General features: G+C 47.8%; 1 protein-coding gene and 1 pseudogene across 2 annotated transcripts in view; one reads left to right on the top strand and one right to left on the bottom strand.

Moving 5' to 3' along the window:
- CGNL1 (cingulin like 1) overlaps positions 1–13,545 on the bottom strand; it is a 168,339-nt gene that overhangs the window by 130,043 nt on the left and 24,751 nt on the right. The window lies entirely within an intron of this gene.
- On the top strand, positions 9,628–9,742 carry LOC142871676 (uncharacterized; annotated as a pseudogene).

Raw genomic sequence — 13,545 nt, 5'->3', positions numbered from 1 at the left:
AAACCAGCCTGAGCGAGACCCCATCTCTACCAAAAATAGAAAGATATTAATTGACCAACTAAAAATATATATACAAAAAATTGGCCGGGCATGGTGGCGCATGCCTGTAGTCCCAGCTACTCGGGAGGCTGAGGCAGGAGGATCGCTTGAGCCCAGGAGATTGAGGTTGCTGTGAGCGAGGCTGACGCCACGGCACTCACTCTAGCCTGGGCAACAAAGTGAGACTCTGTCTCAAAAAAAAAAAAAAAAAAAAAACTGTAAGTGAGCAGCTGGATCCCTGAGAGGCGTCACCAGGTTTCTCTGGGGGTCTGCGGTTCCATGGAGACTCACGAAGAGCACAGGGCATGGAGGGCCTGAGCTGGGCACGGAGGGAGACGAAGGAGGAAGTGGGAAGGCAGAACACACAACCCTACCTCCAACGGGGCACAGAGGTCGCTGGGGAGCTCATTCCTGCAAGAGGGTGGGTGAAATCTGAAGACAGGAAGGGAAGAAGTCCTTTGCAATTTGGTGACTTAAAATGATATGAACAATCAAGGGGGCAACAGCTGCATTCCTTGTTTTGGGGAAAATCTGGAGGCCACCCGCACTTCTTCGCTCTTGGTCCCTTCCTCTGTCTTCAAAGCCGGCAGCATCACACCTTCTCTGACTTTGCTTCCGTCACCACATCTCCTCCTCTGATTCCGACTCTCCCGCCTCCCTCTCTCGCTTGTAAGGACTTTTGTGGTCGTGCTGGGCCCCCCTGAATAATCCAGGATAATCTCCCCAGCTCCAGGTCCTCAATTCAATCATGTCCCTTTTGCAATGCAAAAGGGAAATCCACAGGTTCCAGGATTGGGCCGTAGACATCTTAGGGGGACAGGAGGAGCCAGCCTCCAGAAAGAAAAAGAGGGCGTGAATGTTCAGAGAGAAGCAGGTGAGGAGATCGTTCTGTTGTCAGCTTTCCCGGTCCTCACTTCCCCAGGCTGCTGCTTCCTGCCCGTGGGTTCCATGGGACACCACCACTCGTCCGGTCCATCAATTGCCCCAGGACATGCTTCGCTGTGCCATGGTCCAAAACCATTATGACCAGAAAGTGCTCGAACTGGGATTTATACCCATGTCTCTCTCACCATGAAACCTGTGCCTTTAACCACTGGAACCCAGGAAACACACAATGCATTATGTGAGCCACACAGATGAGCAGACTGGAATGACCGGTCAAGTCTAACAAAATGAAGTTCAGTGGGCAGACTCAAAGGCCCCAGACCTGGGCCTAAGAAACCCACTATTTGACTGCAGTATGCTCGAGGCATGGAAGCCTAGTTTTGGGGGTTTTGGTTTTTTAAAAGGCATGAAAAAATCATAGCTGCCAAGTTGGCCGTGAGATGGCTGTCAAAGACCACTACGGTCCCTGGAGGTGACATACCCCGTGTCACCAGGGCAGCACAGCAAACCACACCGCAGACTCTCCTTGGATCAAGAACAGCTGCCCCAACTACTTTTAAGTGGCGCATCTTTTCACCCCAGCACACGGCCTCAGAAGAACCAAAGTGTGAGACGCAAATCTACCCCTCACTGTTACTGTCGTCAGGGTCAAGACAGACCCGCAATGTCTGTTCTGTTCTGATGACTCGAGAGGGCTGGGGGAAGAAATCTAATTAGCTATGTTTAGCCTCTAAATAAAATTTGCTTTGATTAATAAAACGGAAAAAAGCAAGAGTGCCCAGGATGGTTTGAGGACTCAGCTGCTGAGGAGGCACCGGGTACAGAGGGGAGCAGGGTTAGGAACACCACAAACTCTCGCCGCAGACACATACCAGAAGGGCTGTCATGTGCAAAGGAGATTAAACTCGGTCTGTGTGACTCCAAAGGACAGAACAGGAAACAATGGGTGGATGTGCCAGGGACACAAATTCCAATTCAATCGAAGCAGGCTGGGCAGGGGAGCTTTCTAAGAGAGATGTCTAAAGATAAAACAGGCTGTTTGGGGAGGCAATGAGCTCCCCATCAGTGGAGGAATGCAAACAGGGCTTGGCTGCCTGGCACCTGTGAAAAGGGAATCTAGTGTTGGCCCCTCTATACAGGCAGGTTCTTTCCAAGTCTCAGAGTCCTGGCTCCATCTCATATTTACTCAGTAACAATCATCCCCTTACATACACGGAGAACATCAAGATAATCACACCAAAGATAAGCACAGAGGTGAGCTCAGGGAGCAGTATTTAAGAAGGAAGTATGGCCAGGTGTGGGCGTGGTGGCTTACGCCTGTAATCCCAGCACCTTGGGAGGCCAAGGTGGGAGGACCACTTGAGACTAGGAGTTCAAGACCAGCCCGAGCAACAGAGCAAGACCCTGTCTCTACCAAAAATTTCTAAAATTAGCCAGGCATGGTGGTGCACCTGTAGTCCCAGCTAGTGGGGAGGTTGAGTACTCCAGCCTGGGAGGGAGAGAAGGGAGGAAGGGAGGGAGGGAGGGAGGGAGGGAGGGAGGGAGGGAGGGAGGAAGGAAGGAAGGAAGGAAGGAAGGAAGGAAGGAAGGAAGGAAGGAAGGAAGGAAGGAAGGAAGGAAGGAAGGAAGGAAGGAAGGAGAAAGAGAGAAAGAGAAAGAGAGAGAGAGGGAGAAAGAGAGAGAGAGGGAGAAAGAGAGAAAGAGAGAAAGAGAGAAAGAAAGAAGAAAGAAAGAAAGAAAGAAAGAAAGAAAGAAAGAAAGAAAGAGAAAAAAGAAAAGAAAAGAAGAAAAGAAAAGAAAAGAAAAGAAAAGAAAAGAAAAGAAAAGAAAAGAAAAGAAAAGAAAAGAAAAGAAAAGGAGAAACAGACAGACAGAACAACCAAAGGACAAAGAGTTTTCTCCAGATCTTATCCTGAGTCTTTGATGTGACTGGTGATTTTTTTTTTTTTTTTTTTTTTTTTTTTGAGACAGAGTCTCGCTTTGTTGCCCTGGCTAGAGTGAGTGCTGTGGAGTCAGCCTAGCTCACAGCAACCTCAAACTCCTGGGCTCAAGCAATCCTGCTGCCTCAGCCTCCCAAGTAGCTGGAACTACAGGCATGTGTCACCATGCCCGGCTAATTTTTTGTATATATATTAGTTGGCCAATTAATTTTTTTTTTCTATTTATAGTAGAGATGGGGTCTCACTCTTGCTCAGGCTGGTTTCGAACTCCTGACCTTGAGCAATCCGCCCACCTCGGCCTCCCAGAGTGCTAGGATTACAGGCGTGAGCCACCGCGCCCAGCCGTGACTGGTGTGATTATCTGTGTTTTTGTCTGTACAGAAATCTGACTTGAGAGTAGGTCCTCAGGTGAAGTCGCTCTTGCCTGCAGGTAGGCTGAGGGTGGTTCTGGCCCACCCACCAATAGACTGCCTAGGAAACTCCGGCCTGGACCAGAAATAAATGAGAATCTGGACAATCCCTTCAGGCACATCACCAACATCTATCTTATCCAGACACAAACTCCCAAAACTGTCATCAGCTGGCTGCCCTCTTGGCAGAAGAAGGAAGTCAAGTCAAGGAAAGCTGGGAATGTCACAAAAAAGGGTGTGAACACTGGTGGGGCTTTGGACGCTAGCTGGGCAACCGACGGAGAACACAGAAGATAGGAGCCTTGGTGGAAGTTTCCAGAAGCATTTGATGCCCTTGGTTTAAAACACATAACCTTTCAGTACTAGGGAAAAAAAGGGTGGAAAACAGCCTGTAGACTCTCAGTGAGGTTTTGAAAGATATCAAGAAGCTCCTTACAGAGGCTGAGCCAAAGGCCAATGAAATCATCCACATCACAACAGAGAATGAAGAGAACTAGCAGGACCTGAGCAGTCCATGGCAGAAATGCCAGAATAGCTAAACTGTAAGTTCCCTCAGGGCAAGGACAAGCAGATCTAGTTTTGGCCTCCCAGAGACACACAGAGAGAAGGTGTGAGTGAACACGGTCTGGCGAACAGGCAGCCTCTAGACAGCTTTGATGATCTGGGACTCTTGATTCTGGAGAAAATAAGTTCATATTCTAAAAAGGAACACTGAGAAACTGGCTCGTGTCAGAAAAGTATCTGTGCCTACAGACGGAGCCCTCATAGAATACTCTTCAGTAGTATTTTGATACTGAGAAAACAGTGCCAATGTCACCATTGAACAGGGCATAAATCTGATAAATTTTAGTAAGATCCTTCAAAAGTTGGGTTTTCTAAAAACCTGGTCTTTGTGGTACAATAATAATTATGTTCACTAAGCTGGTATAGTTTATTTTCAGACTCTTATATTAAAATGCAAACACCACACATTATCTTGTTTTTAAGCAAATCTGATTTTTTTTCCTCCACTGAATCTGATAAGACATAAGCATGATAAACTTCACTCCCCTATTAAGCATTGCATTTTATCCTTTTAGCAAAAGAGAAAAGAAGCTGAAGTGACATAGACACATCCTATTTAACACAAGATTTGAAGCGTACCCCCTATAAGCCATGATAAAAATTAGGGGGCAGAGGTTTAGGAAGTTGAAAAAGGAGTTTGCTACGTTCTATTTGCAGCTTCACCAATAGTTAGCATAAGACTTTTTATAGGTCTTTAGCAAATAACATAGTCTCAGCTATATGTAGCCTGGATTTGTTTTTTCTCTTTCAATTGTTCTTGAGCCTCTTCATACTTCCTGCCCACCCTATACACACATGTACACATCTTGGGACCACGCAGACACAATCAGAGTCCCGTCCGGAGAGGGAGAGAGGTGATGGAGGACTCCAGGGTACTCCTACCAAGCTAACCAGCAGCCTGGAGTAGCGAGAGAAGATGGCAATCTGCCCAAGGGTCAGGCTGCACTCAGGTCATAAGCAGAAAGCCGGGGACAGGAAAGAAAGCCAAGGTTGCTATCCAGTGGCAGCATGAACTGCCCTCCGCATTAACTGAGGGAAAGGGACTATTAATACAATTTACTGAGGACCATGGGTCAGGTACTGTTTCGTGCACGCTGCCTAGGTTCACGTTGAATCTTCCTAACCACCTTGTAAAACAGGAAAACTGAAAGACATGTAGTGTGTAAGTGATATGGACTGGACGAGGTTACAAAGCTCACAGGGGGTCATGATGGAGTCTGTCCCGTGGCACGGTCCTTGCTCGGCCACTTTACGAGGCTAGGTCACCTCCCGAGCTCAGTCCCACACTGCAGGCAAAGAACCCCTTCCCCAGCTAACACAGGATCGCCCTCACTCAAAGCCGTGAGTTCTCACTGGCCAGAACCCAGAGCCGCTGGGCTGCAATACCTTCTGGGCTGATGATTTGCGCCTTGAACCTTCCAGAGTGGAAAGGATCGTTGCCACCTGTCAAGCGCAGAAAGGGCCAGGACTTAACGCAGGCATCACGCAATAAAGATAATCTGAAGGGAACTTTCTGTTCATAATTCCCTTCTGGTTTGGTTTTTTCCAAACCAAACAGACGTCTTATTGGACTTATTTCTCTACACTTTTCTTATAAGAAAAACAACTCCCTGCTTAGAACCACACCTACTCTTGCTTCCAACTGTCTAAAAGCCCTAACAGCTCCAGGCCCACCGGACTCTTCGGGGAACTCCTGGCTTCCCAGGACTGTGTGGCATCAGTGTCAACCCCATCCCCTCTCTGCGACCTGCAGGCGTCCTAGGCTCTCGTCTCCCTCACGTGCCACGCCAGTCAGCGCTGCTCCTGGGCGACCCTGCCTCCTGCCACCTCTCGGTCCCTCTCCGTCCCACACCGGCACCCTAATTTGGGACATGTGCATCTCTCACCCAGATTCCCACGGGACCTTCTAAGTTGTCCCTCGGCCTCCAGGCTTGTGTTCCTCCAACCTGTTCTCCCGGTGACCAGCGTGGTCTTTTCAAATGTGTCTGCTACATGTGTACTTCAGCTTAAAAAGTATTCAGTGGTTTCTTCCTGGGCTCTCAGAACGAAAGCACGAGCTCCTCGGTGTGGTGTACAAGACCAGACCCTGACAATCCCCAGCCCCAGTGCCTCCCCGCACAGGCTCTGCGCCTACTGCGGGTCTCTGAGTGCTCCCCTTTGCTCCCGAGAGCTTGCCTGGCCGATACCATGTCCCGTCCCACTGTCCTCGGGCCCCACCGTCCCCTGACTCTCCCCCTCGACCACATGTGGTACCTTCTGTCCCTCTCCACTCCCAGCCACACACACATACACCACCCCCTAGCGCCGGCCTCTGCCCAACCACACACTGAGATTGTCCTCTTACTTACTGACGTCCCCGTTACAGATGCCACCTCCCGCAGGCAGAGCCCTTGCTCATCTCTACGACCTTTAGTTCCTGGTGGTCCTCAATGAACACACACGTGAGTGGGGAAGGAAGTCAAAAGGCAACGTTAAGAGGATAGCCCCTCACAAAAACGGAGTCTGAGAAGGTCTCTGGCTATTTCTATGCTGACGGATAGAAAAGTGCGTTAATATCCAGAGATTTAGCTATGGGAAAACCATCCAAATTTTGCTTTGGGACTTGAAAGTCACTTCCTGCATAATTGATCCTGTGACTCCACAGGGAACAACTGGGCGTGCCCATTCGAGAAAAGAGACCCATCTCCCAGTGAGGCATTCAGGACGAGGGCCTCTATCAAAGGAAATGATTTCAGTTCATGAAAGTGTGTGTTCATCCTCCTTGATGTCTAGAGCCCTAGAGAAACCGAACTCTGCTGCCGCTCTTCCAAGATAAACAAAACAGGGAGTGTTCTGCCCTCCGCTGCTTGTGGGAAACGGCTTCTTGGGATTTTCTTCCTGAGCCCCCCACTTGCTGTAGGAAGTCAGCGGGACATGTTTTTGTTTTTTTGTTTCTTATGTTTTTTTGAGACAGAATCTCTCTTTGTTGCCGGGGCTAGAGTGCCGAGGCATCGGCCTAGCTCACAGCAACCTCAATCTCCTGGGCTTGAGCGATCCTCCTGCCTCAGCCTCCCGAGTAGCTGGGACTACAGGCATGCGCCACCATGCCCGGCTACTTTTTTCTATATATTTTAGTTGGCCAATTAATTTTCTTTTCTATTTTTAGTAGAGACAGGGTCTTGCTCTTGCTCGGGCTGGTTTCGAACTCCTGACCTTAAGCGATCCTCCCACCTCAGCCTCCCAGAGTGCTAGGATTACAGGCGTGAGCCACGGCCCCCCCAGCCAGGGACGTTGATTTTGAGACAGGTCTCCATCACTCCTAACGTGCAACTCCACTCACTCATAAACATGCCCGCTTAAGATACCAGGCTAAATACTTTCAGACAAGGAACGAACTATCAAAACCTTTTTCGAACTTAAAAATGTGACTGTCATCAAGAAAGAAGGGGCATTTTGTTTTCCAGCAGCAAAAAGGCTCAACATTATTCTAATGAGCTTTCTGATAAGAAATCTTATCTATGTGAGGCCCATAAATCTTATCCACATGAGGCCTATTTTTCACAATTATATCTTTACACATCTCTGGGGGTGGTAGGAATAGAAGCAATTCAGAAAAAGAAACAGATGAGTCTTTTTTCGCATTCTATTTAACTAAAAACAAACAAACAGAGGCCGACACCTGAGGTTGCTGTAAGTTACAGAATGTCAGGCAAGACCTCCTGTAAATACTAAAACTCAGTTTTCATAGCCTTAGCGGGATGCCTTGAAACTCTTTACTCACACAAAGCCATTCCGGAAGGCCACCTCCCAAGAGCAGGAGCAAATGGCTAGACCTCTGTCTACAATAATCGGATGATCCAACAGCCACCAACTCTACCCACATCAGACAGAAGGAAAACTCATGTCAAAGGGACAGATGGCCCAACCTTCCACTGGCCTGTGGCAATCGTCATAAATCTAAGTTAGTATCAACAAGTACAATAAACTCATATTTGGTAAGCACTCAATATTTGGATAAATAAATGAATGCAAGAAAAAAATTATTTGTTTCAGAACATATTCACAGCCCAGCACTATGGATCATTCTGGCAACTAATTTAGTATATACACTAATAATTTTTTAGATTCGCACAGCACTTTCAAGTGAGTTTGATTACTGTGCTCTCGTGTGTCTGACATTTTTAGACACAGTTTTGAAATGAGGAGCCTTTGGACCAGGCGGGCATCTGGTTTCCTGAGATAGTCACTCCAGGCTTTCAGTTCCCAACCTCAGGGACCAGTAGGCACCACTAACCCGGCTCCTCCTCTATGTCACGGCCACCTTGCCAGACTGCAGAACAAGGGCCACAGAAAGTCCTGGGTTACTTACTCCCGTAGGCTCCTGGCTGGCTGCTCACCTCCACCCTTCCCGGAATGCTTAACTGGCATCAGAATAAAACCTTTAGGATGGCCTGGGAAGTCCAGCAAGCTCTGCCCCCATCCCCACCCTCCTCTTAGAATACTCCCCCTCCTACCCTCCCTTCCCTCCCTCCAGCTACTCTGGCCTCCTGGCTGTTCCCAGAACACACCCTCCTGCCCTTATACCTAATGCCTCAGGGTCTTGACCTGTCCCCTCTTCCCAAGGCCTTTCCCCCAGGTAGCCAGCTCCAGCTGCTCCTTCAGCTCTCAACTTCCTGTTGATTATCAGAAAAACTCTCCCAGACCATCTCTTGGAAAAGGCCAAGCTGAGAAGGGAGGATTCTCCAGGCCCCTCTTCACAGCGAACCTTATCTCACCTCTTAGCTCTTATCACACACTGTAGTGCCTTCCTCTGTCCTGTGTTTATCCCTTTGATCTGCTTACTGCCATATCCCTAGGGCTAAAGTAAGGCCTGGCACTTAGTAAATGTCTGTATTAAATGAATGAATGAATAAAAAGCATTTGTAGGCCTGGCACAATGGCTCATGCCTGTAATCCTAGCACTCTGGGAGGCCGAGGAGGGTGGATTGCCCGAGGTCAGGAGTTCGAAACCAGCCTGAGTAAGAGCGAGACCCCATCTCTACTATAAACAGAAAGAAATTAATTGGCCAACTAATATATAGAGAAAAAATTAGCCGGGCATGGTGGCGCATGCCTGTAGTCCCAGCTACTCAGGACGCTGAGGCAGCAGGATTGCTTGAGCCCAGGAGTTTGAGGTTGCTGTGAGCTAGGCTGACGCCACGGCACAAACTCTAGCCTGGGCAACAAAGTGAGACTCTGTCTCAAAAAAAAAAAAAAAGCATTTGTATTAAATCTAAGTTGTATTCTCACTGGGTAAAAAACAGGTCACCTTCTAAGAGCTTTTCTGTCTTCTTCGAGCCCTAAGGAGAGGCTGAGCATCGGGCCAAGGAAGGTGAACACAGGAGGACACAGAAAGTCCTATTAATGACCAGCCTTCTCAAGGGGCTCCCTGCTCACTGACCTCACCACACACCTTGGACAAGGTAAGGACAAGCGGAAGATTGCACATGACAAAGCAAAGAATGCTACAGAAATTAGGAAACTTAGGGTCAGAGCAGAAAGATTTGGAAAGAGAAAATCTTACCTGAGGGCAGAAAGAGGGAAAACTCCTGAATCAGGAACAGCAGGTAGCAATGACACAGAGGCACCATCAACAGGAGGGCTCAGACACACCGCAGGCCAGAGTGAGAGACAAGGAGCAGCCCGTCCCAGAGGAGAGAGCAATGTCACCACTGACGATGGGGGCAACGGAATGAATGAAGTGAAAAAAGGAGCCATCATCTCAATGGCTAATGTGGACACAGCCCTTACAGTTCAGAAAGCACCACGACAGGCTCAATTCCACAGCACAGATACTAAGACTGGAGCAATACGGAGAAGATGAGCACAGCCCTTGCATAAGGATGACATACAAACATGCAAATTCGGGAAGCATCCCATATTTTTAAAAGAGAGAGGAATAGTACAGGAAAAGTGTCGATACAAATGTGACTTTATGGATTCACATAAGACGACAATAGGGTGGGCAGTACAATGATTAGCATGTCCATTCTACAGGTAAGGAAACCAAGGCTCAGGAAGGTCAAGGGATTTCTTGCCCAAGATCACAGAGCACACAAGTAGCAGAGTTGGCATTTCAGGGGTCTTGTGGGTTTCAAGTACTCCCTTCCCTTCTGACGCTGAAATTCCACATGAACTTGATTCCTGAGTCCCTGCTAGATGTTATTAATGGGGCTTTGGCCATGGTATGCTAATAACTACCCAAAAGCAGGCTGCCCCTCCTGAGTACCTCCAGGGATTTATTCCATGACCTCTTTACTTGGATAAAATTTGGTGTTCTCTAAGCCTTCCTAGGGTGCTTAAAAGCCAAAGTGACCAAAGAGAAAGTCAAACTTAGGCCTTTAAAAAAGTTGCCGCAGGGCTCTGTAAAACCACAGCCAAGTAGCTGCAGAATAACTGAACAAAAGTGCTACTAAAAGCATTTTTACATGAAAATGCACCCTTTGCAAAAACATTCGCTATAAGGGCCCATATTTTTCAATAAGTTCCTCCAAAATGTCCTTAGCATAGCTTTTTATAGAAACCTGGCTTCAGAAAATCCATGATAGCTTCATTGGATTTATTACAATTGCATTCTTCACTTGAAAATATCTTATATGCTATAAAAAAGAAAAAAAAAATGGACTCATAAATCCATGGAGATGCTGTTCTGCTTTTCTCACCAGTGAGTAGATGCAAAATTGAAGAGGGGATAAAAGGCAAGACTAGCCCTGGTGTTGCAGGACGTCCAAAGCTGAACCCTTCCAAGCTCAGCAGGGGGAAGGGAGTACAAGAGATAAGCCACTTCCCTGGAAAACACTGCTGGGCTTCCAGCTCCCTGGACCTCTGAGCACGGTTAATAAGAACAAGCACACAGGAGGGAGGCTGCCTTGGGAAAGGGCTGCGGGGGAAAGACATCTCTAACAGTCTAAATCAACACCTCCAACCGCACTGGAAGCAGATAGGAAGTTAAGGCTGATACCCCAGGCAGCAAACACATCTCAGCTCTGGGGGCCAGCCAGTGCTGTGGGAGGCCCCTTTTCCTCCAGGGAAGTCTTGGAGGGGGGTCAGGGGAGATAACTGGGTTCTGGGGCAGTGCATATGGCTTCTAGAAAGGTGGGGCAACCCCCAGCTCTGGGGATGGGGCAGCGGTGCCTCTCTGGACACAGCTACCACCAGATCTCACCGGCCATTCCCTCGGGGTAGTTCTTTCCTTCTGCACAACGTCAGAACTCCATCTATTTAGACTGAGCATTTGCCAGCCTGCCTCCAGCCAGCCAGATGTTGCCTTTCAAGGATTGCGTATTTCTCTAATTATTTCCAGGAGAGGCAAACACTCCTGAGCCACTGAGGTTTGCCATGGAATTCACTGTTCCCCGCAAAGGGCGGCAGGTTGGCCCCTGCCCGTTGCTTCGAGCGGGCGCACTATGGGGTGGCCCATCCAAATCCCTGCCGTCAATCAAACTGCTTTAGCATAAACTCCTTGGCCCCAGAGAAGAGTTAATTCACCTCCTAGGTTTTGCTTTCTGCTTTTTGGATTGGGGAGTGGTTAGCCCCGTATTTCTTTGCAAGGAGCGTCACTGATGAGGAGGAAAGCATTTTAAACACACTCCCATACTTGCAAAAACAGTATCATTTTCTTAGCAGCAGAGTCTTGGCCTAAACGCTTCCAGGAAACCAGCATGTTGTCCTGGGCCCCAAAGAGGGGCGTTTGGCCTGGCTGACAAATCTCAGCATGAGTCAGGGGCGGGCTGGCCTGGCCAAGACCACCTCGGAGGTTGCCACTGAGGAGACAGACCCCTTCGTCAACAGCTGGCAATCAAGGCTCCTTAATAGTCACTTTCGCAAGACTCCCCTGGCATCAAGTTCCTGGCAGGCACTGTGGAAAGTACAGCCTCGAAACGATAGCAAAGGGTTCGATGGTGGCCTTTTCTGACATCATTCGAATCACCACCTCCAATCTCTTGAGCAGACTCAGAAAAGGGCCCACCCCTTAGATTTTCATTTGAAAATATTGCATGCATGCACTTGGAAGCTTGAATGCCTACTGCCCTCTGCCTTGTCAAAATGCTTGAGCCTGTAGCCCTCAAACTCTGCACAAAGAACTGGGAAACCTTCCTGGGGTTTGGGGTAGCAAAAAACAAAAGGTCCCAATCAGCCTTTGCCCTCTCAACCACTATGCCATTGGGTATTTAACCTGTCAAATGCTTACCAAGCACCTACTATGTGCAAGTGGCTGCACCTTCAAGGTGGTGCTGAAGACACATTGTGAAACCAACACACAGCAGGGGTGTCAGCTGGGTTAGGTTCAGCTGCATGTAATGGAAAACCCCCAAATAACTTTGGCTTAACCAATAGGAAAGAAGTGTGGAGTAAACACAGTCTGGGGCTGGTATCATGGGTCGTTATGGATCCAGGCTCCTCCTTTCTTTGTGCTCCACTTACTTAGAGCACGGCTTCCATCTTCACGGTTACCTCACAATCCAAGAAGGCTGCTGGACTTCAGCCATTGTGTCCATGTTCCAACCAGTAGGTAGAAGAATAGAGAAAAAGCAAAAAGGGTACATTGCCCATATAAGTCAGTCCCTGGAACCTTCCCGCAAGACCTACACATGACACTTCACCTTTTCTTATTAGAGCTTAAATCACTAGCCCATACCCAGAGGAAGAGGCAGCTGTAAAATACAGTCTTTTAGTTTGGCATATTGTACTCCCTCAAAAAAATCAGGCTTTTGCTGACTGAGGAAGAAGGGGAGAAGGAGAACAGATACTGGATATAAATTAGCAGGCTCTGCCACAGAATGCATAAGAAATGTGGACAAGCCAATTTGGAACTCTGCTAAGTTCAGAAGAGCTGGTAGTAGAAAAAAGAATAGTTATGGAGGGATGAGGCCTCAAATGACATTCTTCAGGGACAACTAAAAACTTTATGAAGTTGAAGGTGTTTTGAACAATTTTCCAGAATGATCCACCTTTGAATTAAACATATGTCATGAAATATTAAAACTGGTAAGGAAATTTCTCAGGTGTCCTACAACTAGGGCTCGATCAGAATCAGTTGGAAACTTTTTAAAAATACAAATCCCTGAAACCCATTCTTGAAAATTCTGATCGATGGTTTTAGATTGAGGCCTAAAATTCTGCATGTTAAAAAACAAACAAACAGGCCGGGCGCAGTGGCTCACGCCTGTAATCCTAGCTCTCTGGGAGGCCAAGGCGGGCGGATTGCTCAAGGTCAGGAGTTCAAAACCAGCCTGAGCAAGAGCGAGACCCCGTCTCTACTATAAATAGAAAGAAATTAATTGGCCAACTGATATATATATAAAAAAAAAATTAGCAGGGCATGGTGGCACATGCCTGTAGTCCCAGCTACTCGGGAGGCTGAGGCAGAAGGATCGCTGGAGCCCAGGAGTTTGAGGTTGCTGTGAGCTAGGCTGACGCCACGGCACTCACTCTAGCCTGGACAACAAAGCGAGACTCTGTCTCAAAAAAAACAAACAAACAAACAAACAAACAAACAAAAAAACAACAGGTAATTCTCCTGATGGGTGGTTTGATTTAAAAGAGACACTTCATCCCACCCTTTATCATTTAAGTCATGTGACTTATCCAGGCTCCCATTAGATGTTAGGCAGAACGAAGACTAGAATATAAATCTCTTCACTCATAATCTAGTAATCTATTTCCTAAAATCACCTCTCTGTGAAATC

The sequence above is a fragment of the Microcebus murinus genome, chromosome 6 (genome assembly GCF_040939455.1).
Source record: "Microcebus murinus isolate Inina chromosome 6, M.murinus_Inina_mat1.0, whole genome shotgun sequence".
In the NCBI taxonomy this organism is placed as follows: Eukaryota; Metazoa; Chordata; class Mammalia; order Primates; family Cheirogaleidae; genus Microcebus; species Microcebus murinus.
Note: the sequence above shows the minus strand (reverse complement) of the source record. Positions and strands in the feature narration are given on the sequence as shown.